Source organism: Arctopsyche grandis, chromosome 4 (assembly GCF_051622035.1).
Source record: "Arctopsyche grandis isolate Sample6627 chromosome 4, ASM5162203v2, whole genome shotgun sequence".
NCBI classification, from domain to species: Eukaryota; Metazoa; Arthropoda; class Insecta; order Trichoptera; family Hydropsychidae; genus Arctopsyche; species Arctopsyche grandis.
This window is the reverse complement of record NC_135358.1, coordinates 18,862,095-18,872,449: the sequence shown is the minus strand read 5'-3', so window position 1 is coordinate 18,872,449 and position 10,355 is coordinate 18,862,095.

Below are 10,355 nucleotides of genomic sequence, written 5' to 3'. Positions count from 1 at the left end.
AATATTTGAAACACAAATGGAATTATAGTTTAAATATTTCCTTCTCTTAAAGCTGATCATTGTTAATGAAACATACACATGTGAGTTTTTCACGAGATTATATGGATAAATTTCGGTATGAAGGTCAAAAATTAAGAGAACCTGGTGTCAACTAGAACGTAGATGTTCGCTGATACAATTCTACACAGGCCACCCAATTATTTTCTTCTTGCAGGAGAAGAAGAAGAAAAATAAGATAAAGGCGGTGGGGGATAGCTTTCAGCGTCTCTTTTGTGACCCCAGTTAAAAGATAACATCGCTTTATGGCCAGAAATTGTCCTTTCTGTTCCTGTTACGACAGATAATTTAATTTTAATTAAGTCATTGTGCTATTTGATTTTTTTTAATTAACGAATCAGCTTCCATTAATGTGATTTCGTTCAGATTGATCGTACGATGGATAAATCGAAATAAATATATTTTTATATCTTCACATCAAATATGTATGTATATGTATAATATCTTTACATTCTAATTTTCAGTATCAGCAGAGGTGTAGAATTTTAAAAGTTAATTGGAATGAGTGCAATTAGAAAATTCGTTTTAGTATTGCGCACATTTAGAACTCGCGGTGATTACATCTGTCGGCTGCCGGAATACCGGCAAATATTTTGATGAAAATTTTAATTAAAAACGTCCGGAAAAATGTTGAAGAGTTGAAGATGCATCGCCCGCTTAATTTTTATAGCAATTATGTTATATACATACATCGAATTAAATACATACATATATTATAGATCTACATAGTTCATTTAGTTTCAAAATGTATTGTGTATATAAGCCCTTACAATTGTTTCCATCCATTTAGACATCCTGTCCATTTGTTTACCTATCTGTCTTACAAATGTTTACAAATGTTTAATCCCGACTTCTAGCAATCGGGTATTCATGAAATTGTATTGTGTCTCAGATTTGAATAAAACTTATATGTATACGTACATACATATGCTTGGCGAGAGATGCACCAATTTCATATCGAATCAGGAAAACTTTACACTCTTCACGACTTAACTATTTTTCCACAAAATTTCTTAACAAAACAGATCCATTGCGTCTACCTTATCCCGTCTTCACATTCCTAACCAAGCAAATCATATATGTATTATATATTATATACATAATATCGCTATTATGTGTCTCTGTAAGATAACGCTCGCCGTACTACATATACATAATAGTCGTTTCGATTCGACATATGTACGTCACAGTTAAAACACTGCAAATAAAACGTACGAATATAATAGAAACATCATAACTACGGTGACCATATGTCCTTTATTTAAGAGAACAGTCCTGTATTTCACTGCCCTCTCCTTTAGATTTATTTATTTTCTAAATTTGCCCTTTTGTCCTTTATTTCGTAATATCGACTATCACTAAAAAAATAATAACGCCGAAATATTTAAAGAAGCAATTCATATATTTCTTAAAATAGAGCGAAAAAAAATTACCGGATCGGAGACATCAATCTTTACTAAGTTTGATCCACCTTAACTCGAATATGACAATGAGTTTTGTAGGTTTCTTTTTTTTTGTTTATGAGATATAAACGTTTAAAAAATGCGCAATATTTACAGTGTTTGGCTGTTACAGTCCTTAACTTAAAATTTAGTTTTTTTATGCCAATGTCAGTATTGTCATCAATAGTCGGATGTTTTTCCTATTGGTTGTGATTTTTCAATACTCATGAATGAATATTTAGCGATTTATGATTCATAACAGATCAACAAAAAACTTATATATATTCTATATGCTACCAATGTTTCTTCTAGCCAAATTAGTCTCTTGAACATTTAGCGCCATCTATTGGAAATGTATTTAATCAATTAATTAATTATTTATATATTGTTTCTATGTAGGTAGATATGTAGTTTACCATTTTTTTTCATACTGAACAATTAAATAAATAAATTTAAAAGGTATTTGAAAAAAGTATGACCACGCGCGGATGGAAAACAGAACCGACACATTTCTTTTACTTTTTTAATAGTTTAATATGCCCTAAGCCATGCGATGATATTCCATCGGGCACAACACTAGTACTATATAATTACACTTGCAATAATAAATTTCATGAAATACAATCATTTTTATGCGTTGGTACAATTTAGCGTAATGTACTACCGAGTGTTACGCGAGTCAAAAAAGGTTGAAAGCCGCTGATGTAACATAATGGCCTAATCCGGTCTGATGTATGTACATATGTTCATACATTTGATTTTGGAAACCTCCCCAATGTTTTCTCTTCCTCGTCACAAAGCTGGAAGTCACTTTGATTGTGTTGTGTTGACCGATGGAATTATTTTTTATTAGGTACTGCTTCAACTAATAATAAAGCGTTCATAACAAAATAAAAGATTTGTAGCGTGCGAAGTTTGTGCGTAAAGTGTGGTGTATGTATTCGCGGTGTCGCGCGAATTCGTACGTATGAATTCAAATTGCTGCATATAAAGGGGCGACAGCATAATTTTATGGTCAGACAATTTCCCCCATATTCGGTATGGGGGTTGTGTTTAACCCCGGCGGCAATTCGAGGGTGAAATTTCAAAAATTTTTTCATAATCTCGCGACCGCTAACGCACTCTGCGTATGAGAATGCGCGCTTTAATATTCACCGCGTGCAAAATCCACCCACCCACTCACCCACCCAACTCATATTTCATCGACGTAATTATTACGGACTGCTTTTGATTTCTTTGCGTGTACTTGGATGGCGACGTTGCCAACATATCAGTATTAAAATTCCGAATGCGTGTAGTAATTCCATTTATTGCTTTTGTTCATTTATATGTACATAAATATATATATTGCAATACTGTTTTCATATTCATATATGTACATATGTAGCCAGTATAATATAATGTTAATTATATTCTTATTTGATATAACTAATTAAATGTTGAACTTTGAGTTGCACAAATTGATGTAAATGAAAATGTCGTATTTAAGTTATAGCAGAACATTTTCAAATGGCGATAATCTTCAATATTTGTTCTGATCATAACACTGCTTTGACATATACATATGTACATACATTGATAAATTATAAATTGGTATTTTTATTAAATTTTTAATCAATTTACGCATTCACTAATTAATAGTCTTAACACTAGAAAATTTCTAAAATATATTTAAGGTCTACATATGTACATATGTAAGTGAATGTGGTATATATGTTCCAGTCCAAGTGTACATTTTGTTCATACATTAAACAATCTGGCCAGTTAAAGTGAACCCAAAAGAATAACTTGACATGTATTCTTAATCGTTAGTCTCATCCTTTTTGTATGTTTGCTTACCCTAGGTTGCAATATTTTTAATATTAGCGGAAACGGGAATTATAGCAACGTTGTAATATGGTTTGTATACTTGGTGTTTTAACATCTCAAAGGTTTTGACAGCCAAAATTTTTATGTAACAAATGGTCTATTTAAAGATAGCCTTTGATTGCTAGCACTTATGCTAAAATCAACAGTTCGTTTATGAAGAAACTAGTATGTTCATAAAATAACCGGCTTGAACACGTGGACTACAAATACTATACATATGATAGAACTAAAATTTTTAATAGAGAGTGGTAATTTTTAATGGTTGTTCAGTTGCCATCTGGTAACAAAGTGGATGTTTTACCTCGAAAACTAAACACGATTTTGCTTAATCTTTCCATGTCTTTTGATTTTGGTCTAAAAATAACAATGATATGGGCCTCGACCTAATAGGTTTTATTTTTACATAGATATATACTGGAAGGCTTGACAGGAAGACCCCAATGCGCCTTCGTGGACATTTAATTACAAAAAATGCAGCATTTTATTATTACATAAATCACTGTATTTCCAGAAGCTGAAGAACACGAAATAACAATTAATTAATTAATTAGTTACAGAATTAATCCATTGAGACATCTATGGATTTTAGATTTTTTACATAATTTTTACAAATTGTACATACAAAAAATATAGAAGATTTGTGACAACAGGAAAGTTGATTTTTTGCCAATTTTGAGGAACCGTTTCAACAATGATCAGATAAAATTGGCAAACTCTGATAAGAAACGATCGATTTGGAGTCACATCTAACCAGCAGTATAGCGAATCGAACCCACTGATCACTTGTTGCTAAACATACACGCTACCATTTAGCCGCACTGCTGCTTATAGGGGGGAAAGATATCTTTTTACATTTCAGCTTCACTTTGAAATAATTGATTGCCAGCTGTGTAGCTTTGTGTGTGCTAACAGGATGCAGGCGTTTGTTCACCTACATACATATGTACATATGTATGTATGTACATACTTTAAATTATTTAAAATTTTAAAGCTATATTTGTGTTTTTGCCAGTTTTTATAATTAACATTGCTACTAGAGATGCGATTAGAGTAGCTAATGGTGTTAATTTTAGCCACACGTGTCAAAACTTGGGTTTGCTAGTAGTGGCATGAATAGAATATTGGATAGGTCAACGGGAATTTGCGATTGACACGTGAGACAGCCTTAATTTATATTTGCTCTATCCCAATGGAAATTGAAGCGTCACAACGGTGAATGACGAACGTAAATAAAACTAGCATTGAAGGATGTATTTATGAAGGTGTTTGTGAAACCGATTAGGGGGGATGTTTTCGTGTACGTTTGTGCAGCGTAAATACAGTTTGGTCGGTTGTTAATTGAATTTCCATTTTCTGCTATCGTTTGAAGATAATTTATCTTTTCGGAGAGCTTTTAATGAAATAAAACAAGAGTCTGGTGAAAGCGAGTTGGGCAGGGTAGACGTCAGGCCATGATAGTAACCTCACAACCTACCCTTCGTAATTAATGATGACGTTGTACAACTTGCACCCACCAGCACGCCAGCACAGACTCGAACCAACTTTAATTCCATCCAGTTACGCGCTAATCTCATCGCATTTTTAACATCAGTATTATAAATTAATTAAGCTATCTTACACTTACGTGCGGCTCTTCCAGAAGGAATTCTCGGTTAATTAGTGGGCGAGGCAGCGGTGGGGTTGTTGAGTGGGGTTTTGCAGTCTGCCTTTCCATATTACATACGGCTGTGATCAATTAGTGACCATTACTTGGCTACCCCTTCAAATGGACTAGGGGCTTTAATTTTTTATTAAATTTATTTACGGATAAATTTCTGAAACAGACAATATACAGCCTATTACATTATTAATAACACTGAGCAACAAACAATCACATTTTTGAGTTACCAGAGCGGAGGCTAACCAATCTTTACTAACTTTGACCCACTGAATTCGAATATAATACAAACGTTTACACAATGAAAGCATTTAAATTGCAATTACCCCTCGAGTTAGTACGTTTAGATAAAAAAAAATTAAAATAGAAAACCAATCCCTATAAAGTGGTGAAATAAAAAATTTGTCAAATAAATGCAAAATAGCATGGAGAAAAAATCCGTAAAAAAATACATTTTTGACTTTTAAAATACGCTAGACGATTAATTATAAGTATATTAAAGCAATGAAATATTACAATCAATAGGAAAAACATCTTACTATTGATTCCAATACTCACTTGAGCACAGCAATACTAGATTTTGAGTTAAAAACCGGAAAAGCCAAAAAACTGTAAAACTCGCACATTTTTTTAAACGCTCATATCTCGTAAACGATCGCTAACCAACAAAAATCAATGGTAATTTTTTTTGTTGCTCAGTGTAATCGTTCTTTGGAATTTGCAACAAGTGTTTTGCAAAATAAATCACTGTTTGAATTTTTTTTAATTATATAATTTTAGAAATGTGATTTTAAGGAAAAATTAAGTTAAAATTTGATCTTTAATGAGTCCATGGATCGTAAGTTGACATTCTCTGCATTGATTCATCTAAATGGTAGCGTCGTAGTTGATTTTAGTTTAATATAGCACGATTTATAAATGTATGTATATCGGAATCTTTTCGTAAATTCATGGTGTTATATAAGTACGGGGAAGTTGATCGTGTTTGGGATAAACTCTGGGATTACGTTGATTTCGTGACCAATCTCGGTCGTTTTGGTTTTATTTAAGCGAACCGGACTTGGCTTGTTTCTACCAAATCAATTCGCATTAATGTCAAGTTCAGATTGCACGGTCTTTCAGCATCGACTTTACCAAATACATATATATATATATATATATATATATATATATATATATATATATATATATATATATATATATAATATTTTTATTTAATTCGCCATTTTATTTAATTATATCGACAGAAAGGGTGTCGTCGAAAAATAATGAGGTTGGTGATGCATCTAATGCCAATAATTTTCCCCGGGGGAAATTGAACTTTGCCCGTATAATATATGTGGTCTTTGGGTGGATCGGTTTACAATAAACGTAAAATAAAAATAAAAATGGGGGCAGAGTTTCCGTGACGGGGCTGGCCGCAGCCTGCTAGGGGCATTTATCTACTTGAATGGCGTTTCAATTAAGTTTTGAGGGAGGTCTCCTGCTCCCCTCCGAGCCGCTCTGAAGGCTCTATTTGGCCTGTTAATTGCACCCCCAAAAAACGGACGGAAAAGCAAAAAAAAAAAAACTCATCTTAAACACGTCACTCTATCGACACGAAACACTATACGCACGTTCACAAATAAATGACTTTTTCAATGTATATACATATAATATAACGGGCTCGACTTTGAATTTTTCATTCCTTTTCTAATTTTAGAATTTTACATCTATGTATTTAAACCATATCAATCTATGACGTTATTTGACTGGTTGAAATTTATTTATAGACACGTCAAACTTACTATAAATAGTAAGAATCGAAATTTATGTACATATGTATGTACATACTTATGCGCATATGTATGTATATATATATGTATATGAACTTGATTTGAAATACGAATGCTAAACTTCCTTTGATATTTTCGAAACGATTACTTATTGTTTCCTTCTACAATCTATTCTGAGTATATTACTTAAATAATAATCAGTTCGATCAATAGTAAAACTGTTTTAAACAATAATTAATTAATACATTAAGTCTAGAAATAAACTGAAATGTGGAAATTATGGCTTAAACATTATTTTTTGAATATACAAAAAGATTATATAAACATTAAAGTTTATATTAACTTAATAAAAAATATTGGAATTGTTATAAGAAGAAAAATGCGTTCCTAGATTGGGTTAAAAAATGAAAATTAATAACTAAGAAAAAAGGTTTGTTCATATGTACATACATATGTAGTATCGAAACTCATAAACATATTATAGAAAATTGTTGGTAAAAAGCATGGTGATATGAGGCTTGTAAAAAATAAAGCATGACATGTTTGAAATACTGACCTCTGTCATTATTTTTATAAAATATATGCCATCTTATTAAAGGTGTCGTTTATTATTTTATTGGAAAAGCCGTTATATTAGAAAGTGATGTGAGTCCACTTTTCTGCATTTCAAGATATTTAACCTTTTTGCGTTTTGCAATATTGAAAAATGCTGTTAGCCCATGTATAATAAATTTATTTTGTTTTTCCGAAATCAAATTACATAAAGGCAATGATAACAATTTTTGAATTAAATCAAACGGAAATAGTGTGCAACTGAAAGTGGACTTACGTCACTTTAATTTATAATGATATATACATATAAACAAAATATAAAATTTATATTTTAAGTGAAGCGTCAATTAAGTTATGCATACATGATGTAGTTTTCTATAGTAAAGATACTACGATAAAACCATTTCCATTGCCTTGTGAATCGAATTGACGTAATAAGGTAAACTATTTATGTATGTATGTATGTATGTACATATGTACATATAGTCAATTTTAATGCAGAGAAAAAATTCTATTGAAATAATATAAAAATAATCTTGAAATAATGTTGTGATCATTCGTGTGTTATCAAAAAAAAGTGTATTACGAAATGAAAGTTGTTATGATTAAATGAAACTAAATGAAAGTCCGTGAGTAAATGAGAAATTGGTAAATTAGATATTTTGTTTGTTGCTTGAGGTAAAAAATTATTTAATCAAGTTCAAACTGTCTTACATTTATAATAAATTTCTGTCTTTTATATCGCAGCTGTTCGCGTCTGTTGATATTGATTCAATTACATATAACACAATGGTGCGTAAAATATTTCTGATTTTTCGCTTAGCCCCAAAAGTGTACTATTTTTATTCGACATAAACGTAAAAATAGAAGCACTAATTAATCGAAAAATCGCGGTACGAATTCGTAACTTTACGACTTGTCAAAGTTGTCTAATACAAAACTTTTTATGATCTACGAACATTGACGTGCGCGAGCGAGCACGACTGTGACATCTACGAAATGGGTGATCTGCACGAGAAAAAAAGAAAAGTATTCGCACAAGGGCGTAAGGGTAAGTTTACCGCTAAAGCCTTCTGTTTTCACCGAAAGGAATAGGTTTTTCGTAAACAACGTTCTTTACATGTTTCTGACAGGAAATCGATCGCAGAAAAAAAATATATTTTCAATGGTTGCTGTTCTTGTTGTACGATTTTCTCGTTTCGATAGGAATTCACAGAAGTCACGTTAAAATAACTTATGTATGTGCCCGTAGAAAAAAAAGCATATAGTTTTCCGACAGTACGGAATCGTTCCAATTCTTATGACTACACACACACAACTATTTATAATCAACTATCATGGAGTACACAGTATCATCTAAGAATCAATATCATATTAAAATCACAAAACAAAAAAAGATTCCTAGAATTTAAAATCAGACGAAATAATACACATAATTATTTAAACAAAATAAAAACAATTCTCACTTTTTTTAACGGTTGAAGAATTTGCGTAAATATTTACATAATTGTATCGGATGTGGAATTAATATCTGAAAACTTTCGTGCTAATTGGTCAATGAGTTTGAATATTTTTATACATTTTATTTTTATTTTTAAAACAAATGAAAAAAAAGTCACTTATTTTTTATACGTAAAAAAATGACATTTTACAACCAAAACTTTGTTTTGCGTGAAACATATATGATAAATGATTTTATATCGTTAAAATTTGAATAAAAATTCAATTGTTTTAATATAAGGATGCCACTTATGTACGTACATACATATGTAAGCATGTGTTTTAAACTTTACCAACGGGCTTATGTACATGTAAATAATCATCTTTTACAACAAACAAAGTGACTAGCAATCGGAATGAACGTAAAAGTAAAAAAAGGGCGATTAACGGGAAGTAGCCTTTGAAAAAGTTGTGGCTCGTTTTTGCCACGGGCCATATGGCAACAGTGGCCATTTAACTGGATGCAAGCGAGGGGTGAGTGCAACGCTCAACGCATTAACGTCAAAACAATGACGTGAGTTCGCCCCTCGCATCTGTTCGCCAATAACTTTTTTTTTGTTTTTAGTTTCGCTTCTTTCACGAGAATTTTCCGCATTTTACTCCGGCTTTGTTTTGCAGCTTCAACCAGTACCAACACCGCTACTTACTGACGGGGATGCTGTTTTCGCTGAAACTTCATTTGCTGCACTGAACGAGGTCGGCGATACAATTAATGATGTGCAATGCAGGGCAATTCGTGCAATGCAATTCGAGAAAAGATGTATTGGAGAATTTATCCGTTGCAAATGTCGCAACCATTCATCAAATGCTTTGTATAGGTATGTATGTATGTAACGTTTGGGTGGTAGAATCCGTGACGTTATCGAAAAAATCAAATTTTCTATGACGATGATATCGATATTGATTTCGATTCAGTTTTCGATTTCAATTCCTTTTTCAGTTCCTGTTCCGGATTCCTTTTTCAGTTCCAGATCCGGATTCCTTTTTAATTTTCAGATCCGGATTCCTTTTTCAGTCCCGGTTTTGGATTCCTGTTTCGGTTCAGGTTCCAGATTATTTTTCAGTGTCGGATCAGGATTATTTTTTCAGTTCCGGTTCCTTTATATGTATATTATACTAGTGATTTTACCCACTTTTTTAGCTCGGTATTTCTAAACAGCTTAAACATGGCGGTTTATATTACAACTACCGAGCGAAGCCGGGTAAAACCACTGGTATATTATATTAAGAAGTATTTTTCCAGTAACAAGTGAGGACATAACTAACTTAATACGTATTGAAATCTTTCGAAATCCTGTCAAAAATAAATCGAATATGAATCAGCTTGTTTTTATTTCAAACAACAGAGCGTCTTCAAATCTACCAAGTTGCATTATTAGGTTAAAACAGCCAATTTTTAACTTAAAGCTTTCTGCCACTAAACCGATGATATTTTATTTTATTCATACATATACATATGTATGTACATATATCAGGAAAGCCTAACAGGTAACCCCTAATGCG